Raw genomic sequence first — 24,038 nt, 5'->3', positions numbered from 1 at the left:
CAATCTAGCTAAATGATTGCCTTTCTTTTACATCCACAGAAGTACTCCGATATTCTGCCAACTGTAACCTCGTGGTGTGTGTATATACAAAGCAAGAAAATAAAATGACAATAATGAAGCCCTACATCTGTCTGTTGCTACTGCCAATTTTATGTAAGTCCATTGAAAAAGATGATTTTTGCTAGACATTACATATTTAAAGAACCAGATCAGTAATGCATATTTCTTTTTCAGGTTTGCCTTTGCTTTATGCTGATCAAATTCCGTATGAGAGTACAACTAGTTTGCCATCAACAGTTAACAGAACTACAATAGATAATACAACAACATATAAAGGTAATATGAAAATTTAGTGATACATGTGATTTTGTATACTTTTTTCATTCACTCACAATTAGGTCTTTAATTTTTGAGAGCTTAGTCCATCACACTATTCATAAAAAGTCAGAAATCTACACCCAGTCAATTCATCATCACTCAATCAGTATTTGTAAAGCCTTGCTGCTTTGGGTGTGATCAGTTGAATAGCCAGGTCTTGAGTCACTTTCTGAATTCTAGCAGAAAGGATGAGGTTCGAAGGTAAAGAGGAAGGCTGTTCCAGGACTTAGCAGTGAAGTAGGAGGAGTATCCTTCACTGTTGATTCTGCGGATGCGGGGATGTCGGCAAGAGAGAGGGAGACAGAGGCAGAGCGCAGATGTTTAAATGGTTGATGGATGTTCATTCAGTGGCTGATGTATGCAGGACCTTGATTGTGAAGTGGTTTGTAGCTGTGGATCAGCATCTTAAATTGAAGCTTCTTGAAGTGTGAGGTAATATGGGTCAGTTTGGGGAGGTCGAGGGTGAGGTTGTCCACGGAGATCTGTATGGTCCGCAATCTCTTCAGGAGGTGATTGGTGATTCTATGTACACTCCTACAATTACATATTTCTGACTTTGCATAGCTGAAGATGTTTAAGTTTTCACAATAACTAAAAATGTTAACGTTACGGCTTGAAACTTCCAACACTGTAGTGAATTGCATTTTGTCAAGCAACATTAGAAACATATCTTTTTACATACAAATGTGCAAATGCCTTTACAACCTTTTTTTTCTGAGTGAAAAACATTTTTTCCACAGAGAATTCCCTTCCTCTATATACCTACCAATTCTGTTGGTATTCCCTTTCCCATACTTGTTGGATAATAATGTGCCTGATAGAAGGATCCTTTATGTGATGGTGAAGCCTATTATTTGCAAAATCATTGGTTTTGAGACTACAAAATGGCAAGTGGAAATTTGCTTAGGGTCATTCAAAGTCAAAGAAGACTTTTCTACTCACAATGTGCACTTTGTGAGTCATTTAATTTCAGATGGAACAGTGTTCATGACATAGTCCCACCTTGTAACTTGTATGAGTGTTCTGTAAACACATCCACAGTAACAAATGATTTATTGGATAATCAAAAACAGTGGTATCCTTAGCAAAGTGAAGGCTGACACCAATGGACCAATTCTGCATTATAAATGTGGTATGCTTGCTGAAGGGGACACAGGTGGGCCTATTAACTATAACAGAGATTAATTCCTTTTGACATGAAAACTCCTGTTTGCACCTGAAATGGAATATCAGGTCAGGCCATATTTTACCGTTTTTGCAAAAGAGATTAACATTCTGAGTTGTGCATAAGGGGATGTGTTCCTTGTTGTCAATAATCAATTTGCTTCTCTTAGCATCCTCATACCGGTTTCAACCAACTTTCTAACCTTAGGTTGGTCTCCAATCTACCAGGGATGAGCATGAACTTTATTTAGGGGTTCGGATGGTCGCACCTTCAACTCCTGGCATGCTTCTTGAAACCTCTGGCACTGCTTCCTTGAACCCTGGACTTAGATATCACAAAGGAAGTGACAGGAATCAAATGAAAAGAGGACTTGAATGTACCCTGGTAAACTTTGTTGCTGAACCAAAAATTACTCCTTTTAATTAATTAGAGTTTGTATCCCAGTTCAGAATGTTTTTATTTAGCAAATAGGTAACATTCTGAAGTATGTAAAACTTCAATGAATTAAAATGTTGCTTTCCTGCAGACTTATTACAAAAGCATTATTCGTTGGTTCCAAAAGCAGCAGAGTTCCTTTGACTTTCTCTGCTGCTGCTGCTGAACTTTGCCTTTTCAGTGCCTCTTTCTCCGGGAGATGTGAGAAGAAAAACAAATCCTAGGGTCACCTGGCAGGTTGCACCTGCTTCACATGGACTTGCAGTCAGCAAGTTGGCTGACTGCCTTTTTTCTGCTGCTTCACATTCAATGTATAGTTAGTGTGTGATGAAAGCTTAAAATAATGGTTGTGCCTTTTATTTGAGTCTATATGTAAAAAGAACCGAAGGCTGTGTCTGCGTGCGGAGTATTGCGTTTGGCTCCTGCCTGAGCCTGGGCATTTTGATCTGTGTGTTGGTATGTGGGTCTGTGCATAGACATGTGTGGATGTGTCTATGCTGGCTGTGTTCACGGTGATGACTGCTACAGACCTGGTGTATCAAGGCATCAGTCCTGGCCTATAATGGCAGCACTCATAGCCAGGGCCACGGGAATGAAGCAATGTTGCGCCCATTGCATTTTCTGCATATTTATTTTTCTGCTGCATTTGCCACCGAATTGATCATTTGATTCATAATCTGTGGATTTTTAAACAAATGTTTCTAGTTCAAACAGATAAAAAGGTTAATTAAAACACTGCAACACATGTTGCTGCGCACTGGAAGCCCCTTAGCAAAGATTGACTTGTCAGGTTGCTTGTGGCTGTATTTGGGTGGCAGACTGGTACTACTGAGGCAAAACTTTTGCCCAGATAGTGTTAACTTGTGCATGAATGACAAAATAATGAGGTAATACTGTCACAAAATACGCTGCACTTTGATGCATAATATGCATTTTTTTGCTGCATAATTTAGTGAACGCCGTCACATAAATTGATTCTCTCCTGGTGCACGATTCCAGTGTCCCTGCTCAGAGGATATAATAGCACTGCCTCAATGGTTATTTATTCTATAGTTGTTTTTTTAGTTCAGAAATCTTAATGATAATATGTAAATGGTCAAGTGACAATAAAATATCGAACATCATCAGAGTCAAATGGTTATGTGATGTCACTTCCTGTGATGTCATTACTGGCTAAACGTTTACATGATGCCATTTCCGTTATCCCCGGCATTTGCCGTCCTTGGGAATGAGCAGAATTGTAGGCACATGCATGTAAGTAATCCTTCTTGAAGTTTTTGGGTTGCAAAAAAGATCACAGCAAGATGTTTCTTAGACTTGAAATTTAAAAAAATTGCCACCCTTCTGCTGGTACTTAGTACTATCTGGAGCAGCACATACCCTATCTGACTCTATTGAGAGAACTGAAAAAGCTGGGATGTACTGAGGGCCCTTTCCTGGAAAAAACGAAAAACACATCAGCTTCATTTCTTTCTTCTTCTTCTTTTTTTAAAAGTTTTAGGGCCAGATGTACGACGCGATTTTGCATGCGCAAACGGGTTTGCGAACCCGTTTGCGCATGCAAAATCTCTGTTGGCCATGAACAATTCCTAAATAGCAAGTCACAATTTATTTGCGACTCGCTATTTATGAATTGTGAATCTCAATAAGAATGGGCATTCCCTTCCTAATTCCGTCTCAATGTTATGTGTGAATGTTTTGTAGCCGCAATTGTGGTTGCAAAACACTCGCAAATTACCACCCTCTTTAAGAGGGTGGTAATGCAGTCACAATGTGGAAGGGGCCCCTGGGTGGCCCCTTCCACTTTGTGACTGTCTCTAAAAATATTTTTGAGGGGCAGGCAGTGGTCCCAGGGACTACGGACAGCCCTTAAAAAATGAAACGAAAAAGTTTCATTTTTTTTTTAATGCATCCCCTTTTTCTTTAAGGAAAACGGGCTGCTTTTTTTAAAAAAAAAGGCAGTCCCGGACATGGTGGTCTGCTGAGCCTAGCAGGCCACCTTCACTGGGAGGGCTGGCATTCCCAATGGGCTCGCAAATTGCGAGAGGCTCATAAATATTAATGAGCCTCACAATTTGCAACCCCATTGGGAATCGCAAATCAGTGTAATAACACTGTTGTACATTTCATTCAGAGCCTCGCAATTTGTGACTTGCGATGAGTCACAAATTGCGAGGCGCTAAATGAAAGGATCGTACATCTGGCCCAAAGTTTATTAGGAACAATAAAACAGCACACAATAGTTAACTTAAGCAAAAGTAATCAAATAGAACAGGAGTGAAAAGCATAAAATGCAATGCATAGCAAATATATTCATACTGAAATGTTTTTATAAATATGAAAATATGTGCATGCCATAAAAAAACATGGAAATGTATGAGGTGCATAGGGGGTGGAAGATGGAAATAGAAATATAACTATGCAGTAAAAATGAAAAATTATTAACTATAGACATTATGAAAAAATTTAAAAGAGAATAATATTACATACACATATTTGTAACACTGCATAATGATTTAATTATATAAATATAAAAGGCAGGTGAATAACTTCAAGGGGGCTTCCACAGCTCTGCAGACACAATAATGTTTTTATTGACAACTGAGTTTGAAGGATAAGTAAGCAGTGATGCGAAGCCATAATAGTTCTCTCTTATGATGTAGGAGAAACACAGTTGGTGTCTAATCTATGATAAGAGCAGATAGCATTCCACTAAGATCCAAAGTTAAAGTTGTGAGCTTGGACATAATTAAAAGAAAAGAAACAGCTAATAATACACCTAGCAGTACTGACTTGGAGCTAAGTGAGGCTATTGAGGTGCTAAACTGCACAAAAAAACATTGGTTGAGGAAAACGTAATTGCAGCCTTGAAACTTTTATCAATTTTTGGCCAAACCAGTTTCCTAAACTGTAGAATGGGAGGGCAATTTTGAACAGCATATGTTTCAAATCAGCATTTGAATAAGAACAGCACCAACAATAGGGATTTAAGGTTGGAGAAATGGATTTTAGGTTATAGGTGTAAGTAATAAACAATGATGGTCAAAATAAAGAGTTTGTTTGTGCAGTGTTTGCAGACCGGGGAGATTTATGAAGCTTAAGCCATATCATATCCCACAGAGCAGTAGGCCAACTTTCCATTAAATTCAAGTTAACAAAATATTTGTTTTGGTTCTGACAGAGGTAACATGCAGTGACTTATAAATACTAGAAGTCAAGGAGTTGTTACCTAATAATAGGAAATGTGTAGCTGATGTAGCGGACAAGGAAGATGTGTGAGGTAGCATGGAAATGTAATGCGTGAGGGATGTGCATATAAATTCATATTGTGGTATAGCGGTAGATGGTAGGGAAAATTGATAAATATTTGTTGTGAAAGTCAGAATTTCCTTATAATCAAAAGGGGGAAATAAAAGATTTTTCTAACAATATCCATAAAAGAGGATGCGAGGGGAGGTCTGAAAAGAGCCATTCAGCAGATTGTTTTTCAGGTAGAAAGCATAATGATATTTTTTTTAATCTGGAAATTTAAGGCCACCATCAAGTTTATCTCTTTTTAAGGTTGATAAAGCTATACAAGGGGTTTTGCCTTTCCAAACAAATTTGATAAAAGGGAATCTATTCTTGTAAAATATTAATTAAGAATGTGAACTGGAATCATAGAAATAATATATAATATCAATCAGGGTTTGTAAAGCGCGGCTATTTCACCCGTGATGGTCTCAAGGCGCTGGAGAGGCGGGGATGGTTCTGGTTAGTCTGAGCGCTGGGGTTCAATCAAAGAGCCAGGTCTTGGGATCCTTCCTGAATTGGATCAGCGTTTGGCATTATCTGAGGCGGGGATTCAGGGTGTTCCAGGTCTTAGCAGTGAGATAGGAGAAGGATATTCCTCCAGTTCCAGTCTTGTGGATCTGAGGGATGGTGGCCAGGGCCAGCTGGGAGGAGCAGAAGTGTCTGGTGGTTACGTGGACTGAGAGGCGGTGGTTCATGTATGCTGGTCCTGCGTTGTGGAGGGCTTTTTAGGTGTGCATTAGCAGCTTGAAAGTGATTTGTTTGTTGCCCTTGAGCCAGTGGAATTCTCTGAGGTGTTCAGTGATATGGCTGCGGCTGGGAATGTCAAGGACCAGTCTGGTTGTGGCATTTTGAACAATCTGTAGTTTCCTGGGAAGTTTTTGGATGACACCAGCGTGGAGTGCATTGCCGTAGTCGAGTCTGCTGCTGATGAGTGTGTGGGAGTTTGTTTTATCTAGATTCAGTGGGGATCCATCTGAATGTCTTTCGGAGCAGGTGAGGATACAGCATTGATCTTACGGTTCATGAAGGGCTTAATTACGAATTTTGCCAGTGTGGGAGCGGGTGGCACAATACTGCCTTTCTTCAGGTTATGAGTAAAATTGTGGTTTGGCCGATGGGTGGACGGAGCAACAGGGGGACCTGTTGTGACCCCTATCTTTCCTCACTGCCAGCAGTTTCATGGGCTAAGAACCTCCATGAGACCCCTGGTGGTAAGGAAATTCTTAATATACCTGACAGTGCCGCAGGTCACCACCAAGAATATTGCGGCCCTCAGACTGCCTCGCAACCGCCCAGCGAAGATGTGGTGCTTATATACCCGAAAGGTACAATCAGGGGTTCTTCCTAGATGTGTCATGGTACAGTGAGCAGGTCGTCCAAGAATGATGAGAGCGGTGACTTTTGTACAGTTATTATACAGAAGATGGTAATCCTTCTGTGTGATAATATGAATGCTCATGCATAATAAATGAGGCTAGTTTTCAAAGACAACCACACAACCTAACTAGGTAAAAGGTCAGTGCCAGAGCTCTTATGTAGAGGAAGGTATGACAAATGAAGGTAAAAGGTTGTGCAGCTACCTGGTCCTATACTGGGGTACATTGGGGTTCACAGCAGTGCTTCAAGGAAACCTTGTTTTTTGAGTGATAGTACGTATACTCAATTTTCTTGATAATGTCCAGTAATGTATTTGATTGGACTTCCACGGATTTTTCGTTTTGTGGTACAACATGTCATATAAAACCTTGTGATGCTACCTTGAAGGGATCAGAAATCATTAGAGATGAGGAGCTAGTGTGGTGTTAAAGGAAAAAAATCCAAAGGCAAAGACTTCAAATTGAGATGTAAATTTTGTGTCTAAAAGAAGTGAGTTGTAAAAAGGCCATCTACTTGCATGTTGCGAAAAATGTATAAGGTCAAGATCAGTGTATACTTGTGCGTGATCCGATATCAAAATGGATCCTATAACTGAGTGAAGAGCATGCTAGGCCAAGGACTTACTATGGAAAAGATAATCTATTTGGGACTAAGAATTATGCGGGGCAGTATAGAAAGTGTATTAATGAAGATTCGTGTCACATGATCTCCATATATACACTAAGGAGTTGCAAAGAATGATAAATTAAAATCTTAATGCATTTTCATGTGTACAAATGTGAGTGCTGATTTTGTATCCAAATTAGGTCATCAATTTGCTTACAATCACCTCCAAATATAATATAATAATCATCATCTTGAAGCAATTTATCAGAAATTGTGATCCACAAAATGTTGTCAACAACAACTGGGCCATAGACATTAAAAATGTGATGGGTATGTTATTAACAAGGAGTGTAACAACAGAGCATTGGAATCATGTACTTAGTTAACAACTGTAATACATCATTTTTTATGACAAAAACTCCATTCTTCTTTCCCATAGCAGGGGAAACTAAAGAAAAATCCTACCCAAAATCGTTTTAGCCTGGTGGACTCTAGCTCGGAGGCATGTGACACCTGAAGTAGTGCCACATCAGTTTTGAGTTTAGCTAGATGGGATAACACCCTCTGCTCTTTAATAGGGGTACATACACCCTTGATATTCCCTGTAGTAACTCAGAATATAATATTGAGCCTAAAGCATGTACCATTGATTTGTCCGTAGTAATTAGCAGAGCAATGGATCAAACATGCAGAAGAATAAGAAAATAGTTCAGTAAGATGGAAGAGGAAGATAGGGGTAGTAAGATGAGGCATAAGGAGGAAAGTGGGACAGAATGTAACCACAAAATGTAACATGAGCAAAAAAAAAGTAAAACGGAAAACATAGAGACAATACAACTTATATAAATGACGACTGAAAAACCTAGTTAAATTACAAAACAGGAAGAAAGGGAGGGTGACAACACCAGAAGACAATTGCAACAAAACCCAAAGCTCAAGAGGATGGCAGGGCAGCCTTGACGTGGATGAAAACATCACATAAAATTAAAACCAAAAAGGAAGGAGACATGAGAAAAAGATACCAGTATCATAAAAAGAGATAATATAGAACTAAGACATTGCTATATTATAAGAAAAACATCATAAAAATAAGTCATAAAAGAAACTAAATAGCTTAATAATTATAGAAAGAAAACATGCGAGGGAACATGTAAATAATCAATCAATTGGTGAGGTTTCCATGTCGTATCCTCCATATTGCTTATGAAATTTCTTAAAAACTGCACGCTTCTCATCAATAGTTGTCTTTTCTATATAAGTCGTCTTAAGCAATCAGGGGTACATTTTGACCAAACTTTACGGCTCTTTGTTGAGAGTACATAGCCATGAATTGCTTCCAGAGATCTGCTGTGACCTTAGCTACTTCTTGGAAGTAGAATATTCCATGACAGGCCTAGATTATTTGTTGTTTAAATTTAACCAAAGACATCAAAAACAGTATGACTTCTCTTAGTTTTGTGGGGACTCTGGGATCCAGTCTAAGTACCATCTTTATATTGAGAGAGGTGGTCATAGACATGTCAAGAAACTTTGGAATGAAGGGTTGAAAATAGACTGTTGGGCTAGAGCCCTCAGTATTTTCAGGAAGACCATATTTACAAAGGTTATCCCTGCAATTTTGATTTTCAACATACTCGGTGTGCTTTTTGAGGAGTGAAATCTCTGCCTCTACATGGGCAATATGTGTAGCTGCAAGTTGATCATTCTTTTGCTCCACCAGCAAAATTTGTGACTCCAGAGAAGACTATTTATCATCCAGACATTGCAATGTCTTGGTAGTCTCCTCCATAAAGAGTTTTAGTGAGTGAATTTCCTCAAGGATAACATCCATTGAGGCTGGGTTAGATTTCACTGGAAGAGGGTGGATCTTTTTTTGACCTCTTATTTGACCCAAGTGTCATTTTATGTAGTGAAGATGCTTTTGGAATCATCGTACCTGGATGAGAGCAAGTTTTTGAGAAGTAGTGTCATCCATATCATTATATGTAGAACCTGTGTCTGATAGTATAACGTCATTGGAGGCACCAGATGGCTTAAGATTTCTTGTTTTCCCCATATAAAATTATGCGCTAGAAAAGAGGAAAGACCAGAGTACTGCTGGCTGCACACGGCCATATGAGTTACCATTTGAAACAGCAAAAATGAGCACTGAGGAAAGAGAAATCATGAATTAGAAAAAACTGTGAACACATTCTTGGATATCGTTCTTGATGCAACTGCAGTAAAGGTAATTATTTAATTTAACAGTAAAGCAACATTCCAAAATCCAAACCTTACAGAGTAAAGGCTCCAAAGATTGTTCTTTTAACATTGAGACATGTGGCAGTACCACACTGTTGTAAACAAAGTTGTTTATAGAGAGGCTCTAGAAAGCAGCTGAGAGGAGCGCTGAGGAAACCAAACATCTTGACAAGAATTAAAGTATTTAAATTGCCCTAACCTCCTGTTAATTAGCACATGCACTATGTCCAGTATAAAAAAATGCAGTCACCAGAGGGCAAGGACATGGGGCTGAAGAGGTTGGGCAAATGCTAAAAGAGCGCAAAGACATGAGCAGGCCCAGCTTGACGAGATATGCGTTCACTGCTTCACAAAATGACGGGCACGCCCTATGCGTGTGAAGAGACAATCCCTCTGGGCCGACCACACACAAAGTGAGGGGTTGAGCAGCAAAAATGAAATCCAATGACTTACTGGGTGCCCAGGAGGAGATGCATCGATGTCTGCTCTGCCGGTGAGAGCTATTTTGGCCACAACATTTGAAAATTCTCCTCTCAACAGCCTGAGCTCAGAAGCGCTCAGCCATCTTAAGCAGCATCAAAACTACGCCCCCTTCCTTGTTCTTCTAACTCTCTCCCAATTGGAAGTCGTCTCCACCCACACTGTCCAGTTCTCATCCTCATTTCTTTCATCCACCTTTAACTTGTCTTCCTATGTTTTCAGCACTGAATCACTCCTCCACACTCTCCCTCAACTTCAATCTTATCATTTTATCTTTCTTTAACTTCATCCAAAAACCTTCAATAATATGCTAGCTTTTTTGCTGTCTTTTCTTGTTACCATAAATCCTTTGTAAAGAGATCAACCATTCCTTAAGCAAGTCTGTGCAATGTACAGCATGCTGATCTTCTGGTAAAAAAACACCCTCTTTCAATAAAACTCCATTCTATAAAATGCTGGACAAATAAATAGTTGAGTCTTCATCTTTGGAAGATGTTGGCACTAGGTCCTAGAATGTATTTTAGGTGTGCCTTACCGAATTGCTTGGTTATATGGGAAACTAACTGCATAACTCTTATGTTGCATGTTAGAAACTGAGTTGTTGGTTGACTGGGGTGTGAACTCTAATCAAGCAACATCCACAATCTCTTGCAGGGTAAACCACAAAAAGTCACTAAAATTAACTTGTGCTTAACCCTGGTCAACTTGGCACAATAAACAGTCAGGCTTAACTTAGAGGCAATGTGTAAGGTATTTATGCAGACCATAAACCGTAAGACACACTAGAAAACCCCCAAACCATTTTAGAAAAATAGAGTAAATTGTAATATATTATTTGACACCAAAACAACAAAAATCCAATCAGTAGACCTACAGGAGTGAATTGTTTTAGGTTTTTAGTAAAAAGCTCCAACCATAAACATCTAGTCGCATGAGACCGGGTCAAAATAGAAAAATATGGCCAAACTTGATTGAGTGCGGTTCAGATACAAGAAGTGTAGTGGGCCTGGTCAACACTTACCTTTGACCTTAAAACAATTATTGAGTAAAATGTTCTGAGAAGGTGAAGTTCAGTAGAATAAGGCTGCAGGAAGTGTCTGATGAGGGGGCTTTGTCACCAGATAGTTTTGAGGGGGCTTTGTCACCGGATAGTTTTGGGTCGAAGCCACAGTGAAGATTTCTACATTTATACATAATCTCTGAAATGGAAGTCTAAAATGTCCAGCCGAATGAGTCAGAGGGCAATAGCTGAAGACAGTTCCAAAAGGCCAGACAACCCTTTGATGAAGCACTGCTGATGAGGATTTGCTGCTGCAGAGAAGAACATAGCAGGTGAAGGCAATCCGACGGGCGATGCACCTCGGGAGGAAAACCAAGCAGGTTGGTCCTGGTCTCTTCCTGGTTCTCAGAGCAGTTTCTAGTAAAACATGTCCCCACTTTAGGATTTTTACTATCTGGGCAACTTTAGAGTCACTTCCAAGGATCCAGGACCGGAGGGACACGATTTGGGCCAGGAATCAGGCTGGGTAAAGGGGCAGGTATAAGATGGAGGAGTCTTTTGTGTCCCTGTGGCTCTGAACAGGAGGCTGGCAAACCCGCCTTTGTGAGTCACTCTGGAGGTCCTGGGACAGTTGAAGATCCAGTCCTTGTTTCCAGGCAGAATGTGGCAGAGCAGCAGGACAATGGGGCGGCAATCTAGCAGGGCAGCAATCTTACAGAACAGCAGTCTAGCAGAGTGGCAGTCCTTCCTGTAGCACAGCACTTCCTTCTTCCTAGCAGAGTATTCAGAGGACCAGAAGTGTACTGAAAAGTTAGTGTATGAGGTCCCCATGTTATACCCTGGTTCTGGAAGGTGAGGTAAAATTCTAGTCAGTGGCTTTGAAGTACATGAAATTGCCTGCCTCCTCTGCCCTGGCTCCAAGTGGGTTGTTGTCAGGCCCTCAAGAACTCCCGGCCCATCTCCCTGCTCCCGTTCCCGGCAAAAGTGACAGAGAAGATTGTCAACAAACAGCTAACCCGCTACCTTGAAGACAACAACATCCTGGACCCTTCCCAATCCGGTTTTCGCAGCAACCACAGCACCGAGACCGCCCTCATTGCCGCCACTGACGACATCAGGATCCTAATGGACAAAGGAGAAACAGCCGCCCTCATCCTCCTGGACCTATCAGCAGCCTTTGACACAGTCTGCCACCGCACCCTATCAGCACGCCTCCATGATGCCGGAATTCAAGAGAAGGCCCTGGCCTGGACCACATCCTTCGTCTCCGGCAGAACACAGAGCGTCCGCCTCCCACCCTTCTGCTCAAAAACCACCGAGATCATCTGCGGCGTCCCACAGGGATCCTCCCTCAGCCCGATGCTGTTCAATATCTACATGGCACAGTTTAAAGCTTGGCATTGGGGTTCTCATACCAAGCTAAATTGGCAGTTTAAAACTGTGCTCACACTGCAGTGGCAGACTTGGGACATGTCTTAAGGTGCTATTTAAACGGGTGGCACAATAAGTGCTGCAGGCCCACTGGTAGCATTTAATTGACAGGCCCTGGCTATATGGTATACCATTCTAAAAGGGACTTATAAGTAAATTAATTATGCCAATTGGGTATTAGCCAATGTAACCATGTTTTAGTGGAGGGAGCACAAGGTTTATAGCACTGGTTGGCAGTAGTAAAGTACATGGAGTCCTAAGGCCAACATAAATAAGTGCAGGCATAACTGGCATAACTGGAGGAGGAGAGGCAAAAGGTTTGGGCTGACTGGTCTAACGTTGGAATTTAATTTGCATGCAGTGGTGGGAGGATTTAGGTACCACTAGGAATACTGGTCAAACTACATTGTACTAGAAAGTATGTAAGTGTGAAAGGATTGAAAACATTTTACAGATTTAATTCAAGATCAACTATTACTCTATGCTTGTTTACTCATCCCAATGGAATCTTAAAACTAGTTTGTGAGATGGAAACATCCCTCATTGGTGTGCTTAAATGAATCCCTTTGTGAGCTTTTAAAGACTCTGAAATAGTAGGTTTAAACATAACTTGAATTCTTAACCTCTGGAACAATATTACAAAGTAGAGAAAGGCTGTTTCCTAGCATGAGATGCAAAACTATTCGGGACAAGTCTTATGGGGAATCCTTCCTACCTTTTAGAGGAACTTGCCTCTGTGCATATTAAAGTTCAGATTTAGTGGGAATGTTCAGGAATACAGTAGGCTGTTGGCCTGTTCGCAGGATTTTAGTAAACTAACGTCATGCTAGGAAGAGACACACAACTGTTGCCAATAGCTTAATGTGACTAAGTTCAAGAGGATTGTGATCTCTTGGGCCCATTCCCAAAATACCAATGAGAAACTTAAAGGCGTAGGACCTCTTCAGAAGCTGGCCATTATCACATGTGATGATGATTGCACCTTAGAAAAACTGGCACCACGGTGCTAGGTATTTATTGTGTGTGATAATGATCGCTTACCATGGGTTTGTGGGGAATTATGTGGATTTTGGTGGTTACTGCTACAAAATCGTCATGCTCTAGTATTTACTGAGCATTTGACCCCTAATAAAAATCAGCACATTTGACCTGCTGATAGTTTCCATGAAAGTTATATTTCTAATATGTACAGTAAAAGGAATTTCCACATGAATCGAAATGTATTGGTCCACTCATAATGAGGGCCACAGATCCTAACCCTGGGCCCGATTCACAGAACGAACTTACGACAAAATCCTAGACTCACTACTTTTGGTATTCACAGACGGCATTTAGTAGTCTTAAATTAGGATTTTGTCTTAAGTTAGGATTTTGTCTTAAATTAGGATTTTGTCCTAAATTAGGATTTTGTCTTCAGTTAGGATTTTGTCCTAATTTAGGATTTTGTCTTAAGTTAGGATGTTGTCCTAAGTTAGGATTTTGTCTTAAATTAGGATGTTGTCTTAAGTTAGAATTAATTGTTAAATTAGGATTTTGTCCTAAACTAGGATTTTTTCTTGAATTAGGATTTTGTCTTAAATTAAACTTAAGTTTAACTTAAGTTTGTCATAAGTTTAACTTAAGACAAAATGCTTACTTATAAGTCCCTAGTAGTGTACACTGCCAAATATGAAGAGAGAGACTTCTCAAGTTTGATGTCTCTGGAATCACAACTTACAATCCAAACTTATTGTGAAGTCGGATTTTACTTTGCAATTCTGAAAAGGCCACCTTTAGAAAGTTGACATTTTCCTCATGATCACATGTCTGGAGTGGGTAACAGTCGGGCTTTGTGTATTGCTCCTAGACAGTCACACACAACAGGAGCTTAGGTGTGACTTGATGGGAGGGAGCAGTTGGCCAAGGCTCACTTACATCTGAATAGGCTATGTCCTATCCAAAACACAAAGGGCTGCGTACCCTCTGTAGTGAGTCTGGATCCAGTGCAGGAAGGCATGACCTCTGTGCACTTCAAAGGCATTTGAAGTCTTCCCCACTTCAAAGGCACAATCGGGTATAAGTACTGGATCTCAGACACTGCCACTTCTGAACTCGTGGACACTCTGCTTGGAAGGACTGCTGTGCTGCTAAAGGACTGCTGCTTTGTTGGACTCCTGCTTTGCTCTGTTGACTTGCTGGCCTGCTGCCCTCTGCCTTGGCAAGAAGGACTGGACTTACATCATTTGAACCTGGAATGACTCCAAGGGCTAGCTGGCTGGCCTCCTGATCTGAAGCTTCAGGGACATAAAAGACTTCCAACCACCCTGCTTCAGCACCCAGGCTCTGCCATCTGTGAGTCTGCTCTGGCAAGTCATGATATCCAAGTCCTAGACCCTTGAAAGTCGGCCTACACAGATCAGAACAAGCACATCACCGCTGCTGTGTGTATCAACACCGACACATCACCACTGCTGCATTGATCTGACTCGATGCATTGCCTTCAGGACTGCCACTGCACAATTCTTCTTCCGGTGCAAGGTCCTTGCATCCCCGTCCAAGGCAGCCTCAACAATGACGCTGAATTTCTGCATTGCAGCTTCCCCACTCATCAGAGCTTATGCATTGCCTCAACTGCCCTACACATCTGCCACACCGGTCTTCACACTGCGTGCTACGTCCAAAGGGTTCTTGACTCATCAGGAATTAGCTCGCAGCCTCTATGCATCTTGGAACCGGCGCATTGGCTCTCCTACACAACGCATCCTCGACCTGAGCACAAGCAATGCTCTGCAACCTCAGATCAAAGTACTTCTCAATCAATCTATCTATGAGCATCTGTATAGCGCAGCACTGTCAGCCCTAGAGGTATGCTGCTGTAAATGTGATGTCTGCATCGAGGAGCCAGGACAGAAACTAGCAGAACGTGGAAAAATATTGGTCAGAAATGGGCGAAAGTGGAAAAATAAAGGTCAGAAACAAGTGGAAAGAGAACAAATAAAGGTCAGATATGAGCTGATAGAAGAAAAAGCAAATTCAGAAAGGAGAAGAAAGAAGCAAACTAAAGGTCAGAAACAAGAATAAAGAGGCAAAATAAAGGTCAGATACAAGTGAAAAGAGGCAAAATAAAGGGCAGAATGAGCAGAAAGAGTACTTACCCACTCCTCTGGCTCGCCTCCTCCGCTCTTTTGGTTCAGCTGGTCTAATTCGCTCCATGGAGGTCAGCCTGAACTTTTGACTTTGTCCCGGTCCAACTTTACTGGATATCCCATTTGTGCTTTACTCTGCTTAGAGCTGTTTTTACTTTAAACATTTAAAAATCAATATCTTATGTTCTACATATTGGATTTTTGTCATTTTGTTTTATTTATTAAAGTCAGAATTATTTTCTAACATGAGTGGTATCATTTGTGTGGTGTTTTCAGTGTTTTATTTTTTGAAGTGATGCACAAATATTTTACACATTGCCTCTAAGTTAAGCCTGACTGGTCTGTGCCAAGATACCAGAGGGTGAGCAAAATATTAAGTCAGGATTTGCCTGGCACTTACCCTGACTAGGATTGTGGTTGCTGATTGACTAATAAAAGAGGATAAAAGAGGTACAAGAAATGCTGCGTAAAACACAACACCACCTGTGTTTTTGGGAAAAGAGTAATAATTGATAAATGGCTAACAAAAAATATGGAGACCAATGAAAAAGAAAACGTTAGGCATGAGGGCTGTAGAATGTTTACATTCCACTGCTTGCTAAATTTGTGGACCCTGCACAGCTCCACCAGTTGCCATAATTTTCAGGTAGGACATATGCAAATTAATTTCTCTGCAAAAGTAGGTTTCACACTTTTTTCTCCTGCAAATCAGATCTTTACGAAGTATTTCATCCACTGTATATAGAGAGACTTCAGATAATCCGTGACATTTTAAAGTAGACAGATGAGACGCAGTCCAACTTTAGCCACCCCTGCAGAGCAAGGCATTTTTTTGTGAGAAGTACCATGTTTCTAAATACATTGCTGATTACTACACTTTACTTCCTTGCAGATATTGTATGTCCTCCAGGCAGCAACTACTCTTGCAACGCGACCTGTGTGAAATATTGTAACAACATCGCAGATGCCACCCTCAAATGTAACGCTACATGCAGATGCACCTGTCCTGAGGACCATGTGTTCCAGTCCAGCACAAGCTTGGTTTGTGTGCGAATCTCGGAATGCCAGGCTAAGTGTGAGCCGAACATGCACTTTGAGCAATGTGCCCCTCACACACCAGCGAGCTGTGCGAGTCCCGACCCAAACAAAGAAGGCTGCAATCCCAAGTGCGTTTGTAATGAAGGCTACACTTTAAGCTCAAATGAACCCCGGATCTGTGTGACCAAAGGGGAATGTTTTGGTCGGTCAGACTAGTAAAAATGTTCTTATGAAGAACTGAAACCTGGATACCATCAATGTTACAACATTTTACAATTTCATAATATACTCCTTTCATGGTATGTTACTCTCATATCACTGAAACGTATTTGCCTAGATGAAGGAATCACACTAGAAATCAATAGATTCATTTAATGAAGGACTATGAAGATCAGAGATACTGTTAAAGCATAAATATCACAAAAGAGACTATAGCAAAAAAATTCTTAGGCTTATATTCAAGTGAGTGGTTATAATAAAAGTTTACTGCTTCATAGCATAACCAGTAATGTGGTGAAAATCACACCACTAGTGATGTAACAAGTCCTGTTAATAAAATGTTTTAATCTGTCTGCGTGCTTTTCTCCTCTTCCAATTGTCACTGTGGGTCAGTGACTCAAATAGCTGCCTGCCATGTTAACTTTAATAACCACTGGTTATACTGTACCTAAGTGATTGATTTGATTGAAAAATGCAATAGTTTTGAGTCAATGAAAGATGGGCCAAACATATTGGGGGGAATTTACTAGGAGTTTGCGCTGTGTTTGCATCACAAAAGTGTTTTAATCTTTTCTCAATTTACTTTTCAGGGCTAAACTTGTTTAGCACTGAAAATAACAGAAAAGCAAAGCGCTGCTTCGAATTACTTTGCACCAGGGGGGCGTACCAAGAGTTGTGCATGATTGTTCCAATGCAACCACCCATGGTGTCTCAGCTAAACCCAATTTACTAAACAACGTAAACAGGGTTTAGTGTGAGAAAACTGCACCCTTCGAAAGTAGGGGCAAGGAAGGAAAAATGCTTTCGTTTCTCCTTCCTTTTCCGACTTTGCATGTGTGCTGCACTGTACAGCATGCCTGTAAAGAGGTAACAAGTTTGAAGAGAGTCTCAGCACAGTATTTTGTACTAGAAGAGTACCCTTCCAGTACAAAATCTATGCCAGACTCACAGAGGCACCCTTGCACCATGGCACAACAGTGTCTCCATGGCGCACTGAAGCTGAATAGAGAGCTGGCGCTAGTGAGAGGGAAAGAGCCTGCCTTATTTTAGTAAATAGGGCACTCTCCTCTTCTCTCTCTTTCACGTGGCGCAGTGCAGCATTTGTGGCGGATGTATGACATTACAACGCATACTTTTACATCGCATGCCTTTACAACGCGGTTTTTACAACGAAAATCTTTACAATACATAGCGATTTGGGGTGCTGGATAGTGAATAGTTTAATTTACTATTCCAACTCCAGTCCCGTGGACACTAGGGAAGGTGTGGGATAGTAAATTAAACTTATTCCCTATCCTAGAGCGCCTCCCAGTGCAATGCGTTGTAATGGTTTGCGTTGTAAAAGTTGTGTCGTAAAGGCACTGCGTGGTAAAAGTTGCGTTGTAAAGGATGTTCCTCTTTGTGGCTGCTACAGTGCGCTACGTGAAAAGTAGGTAAATCTCAACCATTGTATTAGTCAATTATCTGCTTTCTACATAAAAAATTCAGCGTTCAACTTGAAAGTAGAAAACGTTTGTCCACATATAAAGTCTGATATTAAAATTGCCTGTGGAAGAAGTGCCAGGACGGAGAGGTCTGTGAAGACATATTCTCAGCAGATGTTGGAACAGACATTTCTATCAAAAGCCAAATTAATCAATTATGGATTCAATAGTGTGCTGTTTAGTCATGCATCGGCTGGAATTATTTAACTGAATATAAATTAAGTGGCATGATCCCACATACAAGTTAATGTCAAATTCAACTTGCGTGCTGCTACATAAACTTTGATGTCGATTTAAGTGGTGTGTTACTACATAAAATTTGAAGTTGAATTCTAGTGGTGTGCTGTCACATAAAATGTTATACAAAATTCAAGTGGTAGTCTGTCAAATAGCTAGGTATGAACAAGGATTCACTAATATTTGGAGATGATTGACAGCCATACATTTCCACTATTATTCCCATTAGGAGACATTTACTGTGATTTTCGATTGATACAATGTCTGCGTGGGTCAATGACTACCACAGTGAATTTGCATAGAAAGCATTCTTCTCTGTCCAGGATCCTCTTTCTTTGTACCCCCATGAAATGGAGGGCAGATCTATTGTCTTTCCTAGATGGAGTGGCAATTATTGGTCTCTTGAACTGAATTGGTAATATGTGCATTTTCAGGCTCGGAATATACCTGCAAAACGTCTGTAAATGCAGAGAAACACAAGGTTTTAAGGGCCAGATGTCCATCCCTTCCAATTTGCGACTCACAAATTGAGTCATGTTTGGACTCACAAATTGTGACTCTCAAAATGGAATTTACTGCAGTGTCTCAGACACTGCGATATTCCTAATGGGTGCGCAAGTTGCCTGTCTCATTAATATTCATGAGGCCGGTGCATTTTGGGACCCCATTGAGAATGGCTAGCACTCCCTGGGATGGTGGCCTGCAAGGGTCAGCAGACTTCCATGCCTGTGACTGCTTTTTAAGTAAAGCATTTTTTTAATGCATCCCGTTTTCCTTAAAGAAAAACAGGATCTATTTGAAAATGAAATATGAAACGTTTCTCTTTCATTTTTATAGAGCAGGCAGCAGTCCATAGGAAAGCTGCCTGCTCTTAAAAAACATTTTTGCTACCAGTAACAAAGGGAAAGGAGTCCCCTGGGGACCCCTTACCGTTTGCGAGTGGCTTACCACCTACTTGAAGCAGGTGGTAAACTGTGTGTTTCGCGACCGCAATTTCCGTCACAAAACAGTTGTACATTGAAGTGCAACTCGCTATTAGGAAGGGACGCCCTTTGCATTCCCCTTCCGAATAGTAAGTCACAAACCCTATTTTACGAGTCGGTAATAGGTTACTGACTCGCAAAATAGGGTTTGTAAATAGGGCAGACCTATTCTGCAGTTGCAAGCGGGCCGATTTCCATATTTGCAACAACAAAAAATGGTGGTACATCTGGCCCTAAGTTTTAACTGCATAATATAGATCCACATCATGTATACGTCTTTTCGTTTCCTAAATTCTAAATTGATCTTAGTAAAAAAGTCATCACATTCACACATTTTCGGCTACCAAAATTGCAATTAATGATCGAAAATGTTCACAAATCCTGATTAGTGAATGGGGATGTTGAATTCTACATGAAATCGAAAATTGTTTTGTAAAACTAAGATATACTTAGGTGCACTTGGGTGCTTCTAAATTGCCCAGTTAGATTCAAGCATTGAACCCATTATAAAAACAAAACCTGAATACATTATTATTTTAATAGCTCAATAAATTACCAGTTGTGAAGGGCTAGAAACAAAAACAGTCAGTTAACCAATGCAAAGAACTTGTGTAGAGCCTTTCTAAAAAATCATAACATAATTGTACATAATATATATATTAAAATATGGAACCATAAATTACAACACTGAGTACAAAATGTCGAGAACTTTGTGTCTAACAGAATTAAGTAATCTTGAATTTGGCTTTGGGCACTTTCCATTTTGTAAGTCAAAGTATATGGGGATGCTCTGTTTTTGTGTTTTGTCTTTATTCTGCAAAGTACAAAGGGGCCGATTCACAGAACTAACTTAAGACAAAATCCTAAACGTACTACTTTTGGTAATCACAGAAGGCATTTAGTAGTAGTAAAGTTAGGATTTTGTCTTAAGTTTGACTTAAGACAGACTTAGGACAGACTTAAGACAAAATCCTAACTTAAGTCTGTCTTAAGTCTGTCTTACGTTTGTCTTAAGTCAAACTTAAGACAAAATCCTAACTTTACTACTACTATATGCCTTCTGTGAATACCAAAAGTAGTAAGTTTAGGATTTTGTCTTAAGTTAGTTCTGTGAATTGGGCCCTATATTTACAGTTTCATTTGCATGAAAAATCAGTCCTATAAATTTTATGTCTCATGAAGCTCTGTCTCTGCTGTGTTTTTTATAACAGGAATGGTGTAATTTCAAAAACAATGAATAGATGCAACTTAAGTATCTGTAATTGGACCAATTCCAATTTGATGCTCACTTCAGAACTGCAACTATAATAGCAATCATCATACTATGTATTTATGTCTGTAAACCTCGCTCCAAAAAAACTGATGGTTTATCGTGATAGTGTATCTATGATTCTGCACTTCGCGGCCCGGAGTATTCGAATGGAGCAGATCCACCCAACTACAAGTTGCTTGGTTGTTCTGTGCCCCTATTTCCAGAGTATGGGAACACCAGACGCAATGCCCTACTTTGCACCATTCTGGGGCCACAATTATACGTTAAACAGAGCTGGGTTGCTATAAGGCTTCGTCCCGTTTTCTGGATCTGGGCCTGGTGGTGGCTAAGCGACTGCTAACGAGGCACTGGAAGGCGCGTGAGCCGCCTGCTGTGCAAATGTGGGTGGCCTCCCTTAAGGCATGGGTACGGGCGGAATGGATAGCCATAAGGCGGGAGGAGACAATAGGGCTTCGGAAAGAACCCATGGCGGAAAGGTGGGAGCGCATGCTTAGCCTCTTGCGGCCGCCGGATGAGGCGGACGTGCAGGATACTAGAGCGGCCTAGTCAGCTGCCCCGGATGGTCACGCATGCCGCGGACTCCCCTACTGTCAGGGCGTGTTGCTGCACTGGGCCTGTCCGCGTCTGGACGCACAAGACTGAGATGCGTACATATTCGCACACAATGACACACATGGGGTGGGACGTCGGGGGGTGGGGGGCCGGAGGCGAGAAGGGAATGAATAACATGATGTGGTTGTGCCGCAATAGTTTGCTAGTTTGCAAGTTTGAATGTTTGCATTAACGGTTAGATTACTGTCATCTCTATGTGAAAGTACACAGAAGTGGGATTCACCTCATGATTATGTGATTATGTTATCTTGCACGACTGGACTGGCAGGAAGCCGTGCAACACTCCCGAGGACTCCGGGGCATAACCCTATGTGTATGTACCGTGCCATAGCACACATACTGCCCGAATGTGTTAGTGTAAACATAGCCGCAGGATTGTACAACACGCCGCTCTGTGAAAAGCTAACACTGCACTGGTGCGCCTGGATTGTCCTGTTATGATGTCTGAATATTGCACTGACTTTTTGAATACTATAAAATGCTAATAAAATAGATTTGACAAAAAAAACAGAGCTGGGTTGCTGTATGGTATAGACACCCCCCATTATAATTGTCCTGATGTCCAGGTACCCGGATTTTAAGAGTGGAGGAACACAAGATCCAATTTTCCCAGCCAACAAATCTGGGTGGAAAAAAGTCCCTTTAGGCTTGGGCTGCAAGTGATGCCTAGCCCTGTCACTTCCCCCTGAAATCTTCTTATGACCCAGGTGGCATATCCGATGCGCCACCCTGCACAACAGCATCATCCACTGCCACCCTCATCTCACCCCTTCACCTACCGCTCACTCCCATTCACCGGCTGCTCATAGCAAGTGGTAACTAGTAATATTGTGAGAACAGGGACCACCTGGTTATTCCATATTCCTTGGTAAATAACTAATAATAAGTGGACCTGGGTACAAACATACTAGGCATCATTAACTCTGGCCACCCACTATCTCTGCATTACTAAATCCTGATCTAGGTAATGCAAATTCATAATTGGACTTCATGAAATCTGTACTCCAGTTTGTTGGTGTGTTCAGGATGGTCTCTAAAATAATTTAAGGTGTTAATTTCAATGTTTAACTTGTCTGTAATTCTCTATACTAATGAAGGATATTTTCTTTTTGCATTAGAAAATAATATGTCACACTTTGCTGAGGTATTTTCATATTTGAATATTGTAAATAGCGGACTCCATGATTATTTGAAGTTTATAGATACCGTACTCCGATGGATTGTAGCATCCTTAAATCTTTCTAGAACCATATTTTATCTGATTTATTCTGATACCGCAATTACAAAAGATAAAAGGTGTTCTTAAAACCAATCATCTTCTCAATGTAAATATATTCTATAAGAAAAAAGGTATTTGCTATTATTATTGCTGTCATTACTATTATATTGAGTGGTTCTTTTTGATAAGCAGATTTTATTGAATTTTAGGCACAGGACATAGGTAAAATTTTGACAAACTTGTTTCAGCAAAGAAAATTACACAGCACGCTTTCAAGGCATTGGCATATAGTTAAGACGATACATTATTGTAAGAGATTAACAACAGCACTGCAATCACTCTTGGAAGAGCAAACATGTCTTATGACTCAGCCATATACCCTACAACCTGTTGTGTTTCTAAGGCCAGCCCTGGCTTCGTAGACTTCTTGTTGAACCACTCATAAATGACCAGGAGATGGGACGCAAAACAGCAGAGGTGGAGGTTGGCCATCACCAACCCACCATCACAGGGGCCTTGCATGAATGCAATATGGGTTCTGGAGCCATGCCAAAGAAAGCAGATTGCCACCACATTTAGGTTCTGAAACCACCTCCGTGGTATCAAAAGCTGTAGGTTTTGAAAGATGTACAGGAATCGAGGTAGCTCATCATTTTTATAAAGGGCAATACCTCCCATACCATTCAACAGAAGGGATTTCCATTTAACAAGGTCAGCTTAAGCTCTCTTTATCAGGGGCTCCAAGTTAAGAGACCAAATAAGCTCGGGTTTAGGGCAATCCAGATGCCCAATTATTTGGAGTTAAGATGGAGGATGGAGATGTTATCTTGCCAGTCAAAGCAATCCTGAGATGGGGCCAAAGGATCCAACACAATTTTAGCGAGAATGACCCAAAGGCCTGAGGCCTCTCCAAAACAAGATATGGAGACAGTGGGTCCACTCAACTCAGGGTCTGTCAAATAAAGCAGGACATAATCCACATACAGTGCTATACTGTGTTCATGATGGTCGCTCCACCTCCACTCCCTCATCTGTGCATGAACTGTGACAATGGCTCAGACATGAGCGCAAATAGGAGTGGGGACAGGGGGAAACCCTGCATGGTTCCTCTGCCAATGGGAAAGGTGTTGATCTGAATTCGTGCAGTCTGGTTGGAGTACAAAGCATGGACCAATCCACAGAATTGGGGCCCAAATCCGGTCTGCGCCAGCACCCACCGGAGGTAGCCCCAGTTCACGGTGTCAAATGCCTTTTCAAAATCAATAAAAAGCAAGGCCAGACTTAGGGACAAAAGGGTTCGGTGGGCAAGGACCACATGAAGCTAGCAAAGCCAGTGCCAGGTGCTACAACTTTGCCTGAAGCCACATTGATAGGCATATGTCAATATGGGTAAGACCTTTCTGAGTCGGGTAGCCAGCAAGGTCGCAAATATCTATACCTC

General features: G+C 41.0%; 1 long non-coding RNA gene across 1 annotated transcript; it reads left to right on the top strand.

Moving 5' to 3' along the window:
• The first annotated feature begins 39 nt into the window (after positions 1–39).
• Positions 40–17,142, top strand: LOC144770639 (uncharacterized). Its single transcript, XR_013598963.1, has 3 exons — positions 40–153; positions 235–336; positions 16,425–17,142. It is a non-coding gene; the product is annotated as an uncharacterized LOC144770639 (long non-coding RNA).
• Positions 17,143–24,038: the final 6,896 nt, after the last annotated feature.

Source organism: Lissotriton helveticus, chromosome 7 (assembly GCF_964261635.1).
Source record: "Lissotriton helveticus chromosome 7, aLisHel1.1, whole genome shotgun sequence".
NCBI classification, from domain to species: domain Eukaryota; kingdom Metazoa; phylum Chordata; class Amphibia; order Caudata; family Salamandridae; genus Lissotriton; species Lissotriton helveticus.
The sequence above is the reverse complement of the archived record's forward strand: the minus strand, read 5'-3'. Positions and strand labels throughout refer to the sequence as shown.